Raw genomic sequence first — 13,644 nt, 5'->3', positions numbered from 1 at the left:
AAACTGCACCTTGAACACTTGTGGTCTACAGTAGACCCAGATGATTTTCCATCAAAGACTACATTGAAAAAATTGTACTGGGACATGATAAATAACGCTGCATCGACTTCCAATCAACCATCTGTGCTGACATACCAGTTTCTGGAAGTTAAAACGATCCCTAAACTTGAACAGTACTGGGACTTGATCTCTAAGCCTCTAGATAGGAAATTGTATTTTCAGCTCAGAATTGGCTCCTTACCCTTAAACGCTTTCACGGTCAAATGGTCTCCTGATAATGTAAACACGTGTTTTTACTGTAAAACACAAGTAGAGGATATCCCACATTTTCTATTTGTATGCCCTTTATATGCTGCCCCAAGGAACAGATGGTTGAAGCCGGCATGTAGAAATTTGGGGACAAGGAAATATTTAGAGGCCTTAAGGATTTTAAAATCAAATAGTGCCCCTAACCTTGCAATTGCTGTAGCTAAATACATGGGGTGGGCATGGATAATACGCACGCGCACTTTAAAACTCTAATGAATTATCTGATTATCAAACCTTACATTTTTTAAACTTTGTGCTGTGACCCTATTTTATAAATGTACATTTTATTGAGTTATTCGTCAACAAAGTATAAACTGTATGGAATGTAATATATTTTTTAACCATTCTAGATTAGTATTTATTCTGTTTAGCTTAGGGATACATGCTTTTATGACAATGTTGTCGAATAAAGTATTTAAACTTGAAACTTGAAACTTGACAGCATATTCACTATTTTATCACCATGGTAGAACTATAGCTACTATTTACGCTTTTGGTGCTTGTAATCAATTTCATCTGCTTCTGTCTACTGATTATCACAGCACAGGTGTTCTATACAGGAATAACGTTAGTTTAAGAAAATATATTGAAAATGTCCCACTATGTATTCTGTATATTTCCCTTAGCACTAGTGAGCATGAGTTTCCACGATCCCTGAGGGGTCAGGGTTGTCATGTTCAGTGGTTGCAACAAATTATTTGCTCCCTGGTAAGGTTAGGGGGACCTATGGTGGCACTGTGAGCTAGCTGGTTTTTAGGCAAGCCTGTCCTGGGGGCGTGCCCGGAATCAGTATAGGCACATCACCCAAAGTACATGCAGAGAGTGTTCCTGTAGTTCAGTCTGCTGGTAATGAAGGTTTGGGTTATGGTTTTGTGATGTTTTGTTGCCACGTAAATATCTTTTTCAGCATCCATAGTGACGACAGTGACCTTGGTGGTCATGTCTAGCTTGCCTTCAATAATGATCCTGAGGTTTCTTGTTTGTCTACTGAGAGTGAGTCCTAGGTCCATAGGTCACTCAGAAGGGTCCCACTGAGAGGCAATCTTTCTGAAGATTACCACTTTGGTCTTGTCTACTTTAAGTTTTAGGCAGTTGACTTCATCCAGGTGGCCTCTATGGTCAGGCAAGATTTGAAGTTGTTCCTGATATTGTGTCCTTTGTCCGAGAAAGACGATATGAGTTTTGAGTTATTTACGCAGGCGAATATGTACATTTTGTGTGCGGTGATGACAACAGCCATCACCATTACGTAGATGTTGAAAATGGTTCAGGTGAGCGAGAAACCCTGCAGGAGTTTTTGAGGAGTAAGATGTCATTATAACTGTTTGTGTTCTTCTGGTAAGAAAGGTGCATATCAATTGCTGGACAGGCCCGTAGGTTCTAGCCTTGTGGAGTCACCTGGTGGGATGGTTGACTGTATCAAAATCTGCTGAGAGGTTCGGTAGGATGAGAGCTGCATTTTCTCTTTTTTCGAAGAACATTTGGATGTCATCTGTTGCTGGTGTGAGGTCTGTTTCTGTACTCTGGTTAGGTCTGAAACCTGACTTCATGGCGCAAAGGAAGTGATGCACGATGCATGGTGATCTGAAAGGGAACCTATTGATGGCTTTCTCTAGCTTCTTGGACAGACATGGAAGTAGGGAGATTGATTCATAATTTATGAGTTTAGCTTGGTCTTCTGAGGACTTCTTCAAGAGGAGGTTGATGGCTGTGTGCTTCCAAACTTCTGGAAAGGTGTCTGTGTTAATGGACGTGTTGAGGATGGGTTGAGATCTTTGCTGATGGAGGTTGAACCTTTGTTAAATGTGTGGAAGGGGCAAGAGTCAGGCGGAGCCTCAGAGTGGATGGTCTTCATGATAGCCATGGTTTTCCGTGATTGGGTGCCATGTTATCTGATGTTGCATTTATCTTATACCAGGAGACTTTTTTCAAGGTTGATGGGTCCAGTTGTGGGCTGTAGCTCGTGTAGATGGCTGTGATTTTGTTGCAGAAGAAGTCAGAGAAGTTTTTGCACAATTCTAGCGATATGGTGATGTTGCTAGTGGTGAATGCTGGTGGCTGAAGTGGTGAAGTCATTGATGATAGCAAAAATATCTTCTGTTGTTAGAGCAGTAGTCGATGTGCTCAACTCGAGCCTTTTGATTTCCCAGATTTGCTGATGGTAGCGTATATGGGCAGATTTGAAAGCTTCCTTGTTCAATTCATTCTGGCTCGCTGTCCATCTCTGTTTTAATTTTTTGTGGTGCCTTTTGGTATTTCTGAGTTATTTTGTGTACCAGCTGTCTTGCATTTGTATTCTTGTTATTTGGCTTCTTTTGCAATGGGCTGAGGTGGCTCTGATTCTCATTGTTTAAATTATTGATGTTGCTTGATAGGTGGACTGTGGGCTCTGGTTGTTTTTTGTGGAGAGCGGAAGCCAAGTCCACCTCCAAACATTTGTTTCAGTGTCAGCAGTCTGGATCAGATGTTGTGGTTCTTCAGTAGTCAGGAATGTTGATTGAGAAACTGACATGCAAGTGGTCAGTCCAGGTGGTGGAAGTGGATGTGTTGATGGTGATGCCATTGACTGAGGTAAAACGGGGCCCAGGATAGTTCCTGTGACATTGGGTGGGGTTGATACATGTCAGGTAAGTCAGAGATTTCCAAGGTTGTCAGGAAGTGTGGCTAGGTTAGACACAGTCATATCTTCTAAGTGAAAGGTAAGGTCTCTTAGGAGGATGTAGGTGCTGTAGTTAGTTGCTAGTGGGTAAGCATGGGCAGAAAATCCGTTTCGCTCGCGGATTTTCGGTAAATTCGCAATCCGCGAGATTCGCGAATCTCCTGCAAAATCCACAAATCCGCGAGCAGCGGATTTTATGGCTTGCTCGCACTGTTCGCGTGAGTTCGGGCTTCCCAGTACAACTTCGCGCCCCGCGAATAAGCGCTAAATTGCAGAAATACGATCTTAGCAAAACTGAAACTACTTACCAGGTTCAAAAGTTCAGGCTCATCATTAGTAGCCATTTCCTGTAGTGCTTCCTGAGGGGCCCTTCCAGAGTTCAGTTGCCTACTTGCAACTATTATGTGACCCTGCTCTGAACCTCAGAATAGTTACACATATGCCACAAAGGTCCTGAATTACAGCTAAGGGAGACAAGCAGGAGCCAGGCTGGAAGTTCAAATCCATTAATCAGCCCCTAATTCATTATTGTCAGTTGGGGCAGGGCAGGTGTTGTAACTAATTTTGCAACAATGAAAGCACTTAGCAAGTGCAAAAGATCACTAATCAGGAAGCACTAAGGAAGCAGGTGCCAGCTAAAAAAATATTCTGTGACACATTAATCAGCCCCAAATTAATTCAGGTCACTTGAGGCAGGGAAGGTGTGCTTTGCTTTGCCACAATAATGTACACTGACTGGACAACCAGAGGGTGCTGTGATGAAACAGAGGGTGGCATGGGTGGGCCAGAGGGTGGCATGAGTAGTCAGAGAGTGGCAGTGGTGACAGAGAGTGGCAGTGATGAAGAAGAGTGTCCCAAACAGGCTGGACACGTAGAAACAACAAGTTCGCAAAACGTGCGACCCGACAGGTAAGTTCGCGCTTGCGAAATTGTACAAAACCCTCGCGAACTGGCAGAAACCCGCGCTAACACAAAAAAAAATCCGCAAATTCGCGAGAATTCGCGGATTTTGCGAATTGCGAGTTCGCAAATCCGCAAAATTCGCGAACGCGAGATTCGCAAAATTCGCCCATGCTTACTAGTGGGGCAACAATGTCTGCTATGTTGCTGATGAACTTGGCTCACAGTCCTAGGGAGTTGGAATATCAGGGTTATGCTTAGGGTGAAATTGGCTCTGGCTTGTAATTTGGGGCACATTTCAAAGAGGACTCCCCTGTCATAGGCAAATGTTAGCTGTCACTTGGGCAGGGCCCTTCTTTTACCCCCCAGCTAGACAGGCCCCAATCACAATGAGCCTATTTTTTGACATGATAGTGTCAAAGCGTGTTTTACAGGTCTGCTGGGTTACAGTTAACATCTGGGGCACACTTCAAAGTAGGAAAGCAATATGCAGAAAACTATTTGTGTGTATCACTGTCTGGTTGCTGAAAAGTCTGATTTTGTTCTTCCAGAATTCTTGTTCTGAGTTTGCTTTGGGTACATGACCTGCCTCAAACTGGATTTCAATATTAGGAGTGGAAGTGCACTAGAAATATCATAGTACATGCATCCCCCACACACAACTAGCCCTCAAAACCCAAGGTGAGTATGATTGAAAAATTTGGTATTCTTGAAAATTACCAAAGCAGGTAGAGTAGGTATGGTAACCTTTACTCCATTGGCTAGCGTATTCCGAGGGGTCATTCTCACCCACTAACTTGTTCCAGGCATAAATGTGGTTTCTCAAAGAACGCACTTCACAATACTCCTGGACCTGTGGAAGATCAGAAGAGTGCGGAGCCTGATGTCTGAGGCCATAGAAGTGCCTAGAAGACTGAAATTGCTCCTCCTCTTGCACTGAGGACAAAAAGAGGACTCCAGTGGTCATAAGGTTAACCTCCTGTTCAAGCTACAGGGATACAACCATCTCTAAGAGGTCTTTCCTGCAACTGCCCAGCTGATCAATGGCACTTGGACTCAGACTGGACTCTACCTGACACCCTGTGTGTCTCTCAGTTCTTCACTTGAGGTCCTGGTTAAGTTTGGGTGGTAAAATCCGCTCTGCTCGCAGGGTTTGCAGATTTTTGGCTACTCTGCGTTCCGCGTAGAACGTGGAATTACCGAAAACTCCACAATCCACAGCGGAGCGGAGTTTTTCCCTTCTTTGTGCTTTAAAAATGCGTTTTCCCGTGCGCAGTAGGGACTTACTGGGAACCCTGCATTGGCTGACGAGTTTTTGTATCCATTCGCGTTCGCTGTGAGATTTTGGTAGCTGGCTATGCGATCCCGTGCAAGTGTGCGATTGTGAACACATCATTCGATCGTGCCATTGGACATCACGTGGAAGTTCGGTGAAGCTGGCAATGCCGAACACGCAAAATTTGCAATCTCAAGAAGAATATCTCTCGACCAGCATAAAACCTTCTCGAAAATTATGATTTGGATGAAAAAAACTCATCAGATTGACATTTGACTGTACTTTTTTGTACACAGTCCTTTTTTTTAAAACTTCTTTTAGAGGAAGGAAGTACCCAAGAGTATCCAACTTCCTGTTCCTGTCCAGCAGGCTCCTCTCAGTGCTTTGTCCATGTCCTGTTCACTTTTTATTTGGATTTGAAGCTTGAAGGATCACCCTTTGTGTCTGCTGCATCATATATCATTGGATTTGAGGACTTTTGGATTTGAGGACAATTGGATTTGAGATTTTACAAGTAAGTTGGTGTCGTTTGTTTGATTGGAGCATTGCAGTTGCTGCAACTACAATTTTTGTACTTTTCATCATTTTTTAATTTTTTATTGTGGGTAGCCAGTAGGCCCAGAGGCTAGTCATGGGTGCATGACACAACTGTTTCTGTGGTGTCTGTTGAATTTAAACATCATTTAGGGCATGGGTGGCATTGGATTGAATTGCAAAAGGTGTATTTTTTGGGGTATTTAATTTTTTATGGTGTGTGTTAAATAAATGCCTTTGTTGTGTGTGTGGTGTTTGGTTGTTGTGTAACTTGCACTCCTTGTGCAGCTCTGTGGATTTTCATTTTTGCATTAAAGCTGTGTTGCTTAGCATGCCTCCTTTGCTTGGCCATTATAAGCCTGATTCAGTTCATTGTTTTCCAGGCCTCCTGCTTATTGTGACTGTGAGTGACCATGTGGCTGGTGGCCATTTTGTGGTGGTAGTTTAGAAGTGTGCTGCTTTTGACTTATATATTCAGAGGAGGGGGTCCCAGTTACGTAGGACAAAAAATTAAAGTAGTAAAATTGTAAATCACACAGATACTGAATCCATCCGCACTGTTTTATTCACAATGGGACTGCATATTGAATATACAAACGTTAGAACATTAAATACGTAGTTAAGGCAGTGCCCCAAGAAAAGGGAAGCGGGGTGGGGATATGTGATCGTGTGAGGATAAAGTGAAGGAGAAGAAAAATTATTTAAAAGTGACAGTACAATCAACCAGTATATAGCCTCTTGTTGACAAAGTTACACATTATGTACAGAACACATGACATATTAGTCAGTTATTGAAGTAGAGCATACTTCACATTGCCAATTAATGAAACATTCGGGCGTGAAGTTGACATTCAAAAGTATGAGGTTGTCGACGTTTCGACCCTTTACAATACGCAGGTATTAGTGCTATCCTTGCAGTAGGGTCTTCATCAGGACGGGAAACCGGGGCAACCAACCTAATTAATATGTAAATAATCGAATTAGACTCGGGAAAAATATCCCTAAATGTATCAACACAGAAATTAGCACACATACCCTTGACGGGATTGAAATGGGGTCAGGAAACAAGATTATTAAACATAATTACGCAAACTAAGTGATATCAGCGATTGGTGCTCTAATTATGTAATATAAGTGACTATCGACGACATAGATTTGCCAATATATGGACGATTTCGTTTGGGGAGAGCAGTTGGATGAGTAAAAACCAGCCCTGCAGAGGCGCACATGGCCAGGGAAGGCTGCTCGAGAGCTGTAATGTCCTAAACTTATAATTAACCACTCCGTCTAATGTCGACAACCTCATACTTTTGAATGTCAACTTCACGCCCGAATGTTTCATTAATTGAACAATGTGAAGTATGCTCTACTTCAATAACTGACTAATATGTCATGTGTTCTGTACATAATGTGTAACTTTGTCAACTAGAGGCTATATACTGGTTGATTGTACTGTCCCTTTTAAATTATTTTTCTTCTCCTTCACTTTATCCTCACACGATCACATATCCCCACCCCCGCTTCACTTTTCTTGGGGCACTGCCTTAACTACGTATTTAATGTTCTAACGTTTGTATATTCAATATGCAGTCCCATTGTGAATAAAACAGTGCGGATGGATTCAGTATCTGTTGACTGACTGGCGGCTAGAGAAGGCCGTGTAGGCTCCACGCAGGCATTGAAAGAATTGCAAAATACCGATTTTAAAACTGTTGATTTTATCTGTGTAGCTCTAAACCGATCGCCCCTCGGCGCAACGATTGTAATGCTAGAATCTATGCAAACCTTTTTAAAATTTGCTTTCTGCACAAACACCGCCTCTCGGTGCAACGTTTAATAGGAATTGTATTTTACTCACCCTGTGCTGGGCTTCGTTCCGCCGCGGCTTGTGCCGTTAGAGCGGCGGGCCCACAGCAACACCATTTCCGGCACCCAACTCGGAAACATCACTTCCGCCCTGACCTGCTGCTGAACAGGCAGGTTAGCGGTACAGTGAATGTAAGTGCCACCGGTACTTTAGACCTCGGCAGCTCTCACACTGGGCTGACTGGCGGCTAGAGAAGGCCGTGTAGGCTCCACGCAGGCATTGAAAGAATTGCAAAATACCGATTTTAAAACTGTTGATTTTATCTGTGTAGCTCTAAACCGATCGCCCCTCGGCGCAACGATTGTAATGCTAGAATCTATGCGAACCTTTTTAAAATTTGCTTTCTGCACAAACACCGCCTCTCGGTGCAACGTTTAATAGGAATTGTATTTTACTCACCCTGTACTGGGCTTCGTTCCGCCGCGGCTTGTGCCGTTAGAGCGGCGGGCCCACAGCAACACCATTTCCGGCACCCAACTCGGAAACATCACTTCCGCCCTGACCTGCTGCTGAACAGGCAGGTTAGCGGTACAGTGAATGTAAGTGCCACCGGTACTTAAGACCTCGGCAGCTCTCACACTGGGCTGACTGGTGGCTAGAGAAGGCCGTGTAGGCTCCACGCAGGCATTGAAAGAATTGCAAAATACCGATTTTAAAACTGTTGATTTTATCTGTGTAGCTCTAAACCGATCGCCCCTCGGCGCAACGATTGTAATGCTAGAATCTATGCGAACCTTTTTAAAATTTGCTTTCTGCACAAACACCGCCTCTCGGTGCAACGTTTAATAGGAATTGTATTTTACTCACCCTGTACTGGGCTTCGTTCCGCCGCGGCTTGTGCCGTTAGAGCGGCGGGCCCACAGCAACACCATTTCCGGCACCCAACTCGGAAACATCACTTACGCCCTGACCTGCTGCTGAACAGGCAGGTTAGCGGTACAGTGTATCCTTCCCCCCCAGTATAAATGGCACTGTGGAGGAAGCGCAGCGGACGAGCGCAGCGGGAGCGCCGACTTCGCGCCGAAGTCGTGCCAAAGTCCTGCCCGTCTGCGCCCGTCCGCGCCAGAACGGGGCTAGGGGCCACTTCCTCTGCTCAACTAACCTCAAACCATGCCACCATAATCTCTTATGACTCCCAAACTCTGTTGAAACTTAGGCCGCCCGTCTTTGAAGGCTGCCTACACTCTATTGCACTCAGTAACCCCATCAATGCATGTACCCATTGTAGCTACCAACCTACGTGCCAGATAAAATATCCACAACCCACTAAAACATATCAAATGTTTTTATTAAATTGCCGCTCGCTTACCAAACATGCGGTGCAAATGTCGATCCTCTTAGAGGACAGCAACCCCGATGCCATTTTTCTCACAGAAACATGGCTCAAAGAGGCGTCAGACCCTGATATCACCTCCCTTTTACAACAGGGATATTTACTACAAAGAGTCGACAGGCCAGAAGGCAGAGGAGGAGGAATAGGAATCCTGTACAAAAACCAATATCAATGTAGGATTAACGCAGGCTCTATATCTAACTGCGAAAGCATGCAATTTGCCCTTGACCTCTCTCCTACGGCGACCTTTTCAGGTTTACTTATCTACCGCCCCCCAAACCAAATGGGAGATTTTCTTGACTCCTTACAACTTAAAGTTGCTGACTTAGCTGTCACTAGCCCACACCTCACCATATTAGGTGACATCAACATCCATCTGGATAATTCAGATGATCCCTCAACCAAAGCCTTGTTAGAGAATTTGGAAGCTATCCAACTCACTCAGAAGGGTTTCGAACCGACACATGAGAAAGGCCATCTTCTGGATGGAGTATTTAGCAATGATCACAGACTAGTAGTAGGAACCCCTTTGGCCCTCACTTGGTCTGACCACTACCTGGTCCCCCTACGGTGGCAACACACCACCTCTGCCTCACCACCTCCGCGTACTTTGCTTCGGGGGAGAGAATGGACTAAGCTCTCTGTTGACAGGTGGACAGATGCCCTACTTACCAACATCCCACAAGCTATGGAAGACCCTATTCTATTGTATGACAACTACTCTCAATGGGTCTCCAAGGCCCTTGACGATGTGTTGCCACAAACAACCCTAAGGGAAAAAACTAAATCTAAGGTATCACCATGGTACACCCCCAAACTCAAAGAAATGAAAAGACACTATAGGAAGTTAGAAAGAACCTGGAGGGCCACTCGCAGCAGTTCAGCCAAAATAAACCATCATGATGCCATAAAAGAATACAAAGCAGAGATTAACTCAACCAAGGCCCGCTTCTTTGAAGACAAAATTAATAACGCCCATAACTGTCCCAGAGAAATATTTCAAATCGCAAAATCTCTAATTGATACCCCATCTATCCCCCCTGACCCTAGTAAAGCACAATCCCGATGTAACAATCAAGCAGAATATTTTTATAATAAAATACAATTAATTTCATCGGCATTTGTCGCTCCAGATCTAGCTGACCTCGAAGCAACTATGCCACCCGGCATCACACCCCCCAGACTGGTAGAATTCCCTCCAGTAGAAGTGGACGCCCTGGAGCTTATCATAAAAAAAGTCAAATCTGGATCCCCAAGCGATCCCGCACCCCCATGCCACTTAAAAAAGATCATAGATACAATACGGCTAGTTATTCTTAACATCCTTAATAACTCCATCACTACTGGTATAGTCCCCACGGCCTGGAAGAAAGCACAAGTACGAGCTCTTCTGAAAAAACCCTCTTTAGATCAAGACAACATGGCCAATTATCGTCCAATATCCTTGCTCCCCTGGGTAAGCAAACTGCTCGAGAGACACATCAACTCATCTCTCACTCATTACCTAGAATCAAACAACATACTTCATGATTCCCAGGCAGGATTTCGCCCCAGGTTGGGAACGGAAGCAGCTCTCCTGACAGTAACAGAATTAGCTAGGAAACAGATGGACTCGGGCGGCACTACAGCAATTATTTTGCTGGATCTTAGTGCCGCCTTCGACACTGTAAACACCACCATCCTCATTCACCGTCTTAAGCAAATAGGAGTTTCAGGAACAGCCATTCGATGGCTACAATCTTTCCTAGAAAATCGCTCTTTCCGAGTAGTTGAGGGCACCACACAATCCAGGTCCTGGCCTCTCAACCAGGGTGTGCCTCAGGGCTCGTCCCTGAGCCCCACCCTTTTTAATGTGTATATGCTCCCCTTGGCAGACATCGTTCACTCACTCGGCCTGGAGCTGGTCACATATGCTGACGATACTCAACTGATCGTCTCCGTGAACCAAACCATCGCCTCCTCGCCCAATCTCAAGGAATGTTTAGTGGCAGTTAACAAATGGATGGCCAGCTCTCACCTAAAACTTAATGGCGATAAAACGGAGCTGATGATTCTGGGAAATCCAAACATCCCCTGCCTGCTACCAAACTGGCCCCCATGCATGGGCACCCAGCCCCAGTCCAAACCTCAAATAAAGAGCCTGGGCATTTGGCTTGATGCCAATCTGAATTTCACCTACCAAGCAACAATCGTATCTGCCACTTGTTTTGGCTTGATGCGTATGCTCAGGAAGGTACTACCACTTCTCCCCCCACAAGCCCGCAGGATCATGGTGCAAGCTATCATCCTGTCCCGTTTAGACTACGGGAACGCGCTGTACCTAGGGGCCCCAGCCACCACAACAAAGAAGCTCCAGGTCACGCAAAATGCAGCAGCCCGTCTCCTGCTGGGCCTAAACAGGCGGGACTCAGGGACTGCTGCCCTAAAAAAACTCCACTGGTTACCCATCAAAGCTAGAACACTGTTTAAATCAATGTGCTTTATGCATAGGGCTATGTGGAAGGAAGCGCCAGTAATGATCTGCTCGCTGGCCATTCCATATCTCCCCCGCAGGTCGCTGCGTTCCAGCACAGCCTTTCTGGCCACCGAAAACCAAGTCAAACGTGCCAGATGGGGAGGCCGCTCCTTCTCCTGGAATGCAGCTAAGGCATGGAATTCTCTGCCAGTCTCCCTGCGTGGGGAACCTAATCTCCTAAAATTCCGGAAGGAATTGAAAACCCTCCTTTTCAAATAAACTACATCGCCTTTACCTGTCCTCCAGTCATTTCAGCGCTACGAGGCCTCCGGGTTGTCTGCGCTTAATTAAACCCATTTAATAATAATAATAATAATCTGTGTGATTTACAATTTTACTACTTTAATTTTTTGTCCTACGTACCTGGGACCCCCTCCTCTGAATACTTAGCTAGCCCAGGTCCCAGTGACTTTATTTGGGTACACCCTCAATTTATACTCCGCTTTTGACTTATAGGCCTGCATGTTTTTCTTTTGTTCCTTTTGGCCTAGTCTTTTTGTTGTTGTGGGCCTGACCATGTGGTTGGCGGCCATTTTGAAGCCAGGCAGTATGCTTTTGCCAAAGGTCTGCATTTATTGTCTTCCATTTATTGTTTTAGGGCCTGGCCATGTGGCTGGTGGCCATTTTGAAGCTAGGCAGTGCGCTTTTGCCATAGGCCTCCATGGTCTGTCTTCCCTTTCTTGTTGTTGTGGGCCTGGCCATATGGCTGGTGGCCATTTTGAAGCCAGGCAGTGTGCTTTTGTCATAGGCCTGCAAGCTTGTGGCCTAGTCAGCCAATAAGCCTTTCATCCAGTAGGCCCATAGCTAGTCATGGGTGCATGAAATGAAACAACTGTTTCTGTGGTGTCTGTTGAATTTAAACACCATTTAGGGCATGGATGGCATTGGATTCAATTGCAAAATGTGTATTTTTTGGGGTATTAGTTTTTGCATTAAAGCTGTTTTGTTTAGCATGCCTCCTTTGTCTGACCATATAGCCCTGCTAGAGTTCATTGTTTTCCAGAGCTCTTGCTTGTTGTGACTGTGAGTGATTTTGTGGATGGTGGCCATTTTGTGGTGGTAGTTTAGTAGTGTGCTGCTTTTGCCATATAGGCCTGCATATCTTTCCTTTGTTCCTCCTCTTGGATTACTGCTTCCATTCCATCCCCTTTGCCAGCTGCAGCTCCCTGAATGACGTGATGAACAAATTAATGCCAAACAAGTTCCACTTCCATTACATTTGTACTTGTATTTTCTTTACTATCATTCCTGAGTGTACACAGTACACCATGAAAGTAAGCATGGGCGAATTTTGCGGATCTCGCGTTCGCGAATTTTGCGGATTTGCAAACTCGCAATCCGCAAAATCCGCGAATTCCCGCGAATTTGCGGATTTTTTTTTTTGTGTTCGCCCGTGTTTCTGCCAGTTCGCGAGGGTTTTTACAATTTCGCAATTTGCGAACTTACCTGTCGGGTCGCAAGTTTTGCGAACTTGTTGTTTCTACGTGTCCAGCCTGTTTGGGACACTCTTCTTCATCACTGCCACTCTCTGTCACCACTGCCACTCTCTGACTACTCATGCCACCCTCTGGCCCACCCATGCCACCCTCTGTTTCATCACCACACCCTCTGGTTGTCCAGTGTACATTATTTTCGGCAAAGCAAAGCACACCTTCCCTGCCTCAAGTGACCTGAATTAATTTGGGGCTGATTAATGTGTCACAGAATATTTTTTTAGCTGGCACCTGCTTCCTTAGTGCGCCCTGATTAGTGATCTTTTGCACTTGCTAAGTGCTTTCATTGTTGCAAAATTAGTTACAACACCTGCCCTGCCCCAACTGACAATAATGAATTAGGGGCTGATTAATGGATTTTAACTTCCAGCCTGGCTCCTGCTTGTCTCCCTTCGCTGTAATTCAGGACCTTTGTGGCATATGTGTAACTATTCTGAGGTTCAGAGCAGGGTCACATAATAGTTGCAACTGGCAACTGAACTCTGGAGGGGCCCCTCAGGAAGCACTACAGGAAATGGCTACTAATGATGAGCCTGAACTTTTGAACCTGGCAAGTAGTTTCAGTTTTGCTAAGATCGTATTTCTGCAATTTAGCACTTATTCGCGGGGCGCGAAGTTGTACTGGGAAGCCGCGAACTCACGCGAACAGTGCGAGCAGTGCGAGCAAAATCCGCTGCTCGCGGATTTGCAGATTTTGCGGGAGATTCGCGAATCTCGCGGATTGCGGATTTCCCGAAAATCCGCAAAATCCGCGAGCG

The sequence above is a fragment of the Lissotriton vulgaris genome, chromosome 6, assembly GCF_964263255.1.
Source record: "Lissotriton vulgaris chromosome 6, aLisVul1.2, whole genome shotgun sequence".
In the NCBI taxonomy this organism is placed as follows: domain Eukaryota; kingdom Metazoa; phylum Chordata; class Amphibia; order Caudata; family Salamandridae; genus Lissotriton; species Lissotriton vulgaris.
The sequence above is the reverse complement of the archived record's forward strand: the minus strand, read 5'-3'. Positions refer to the sequence as shown.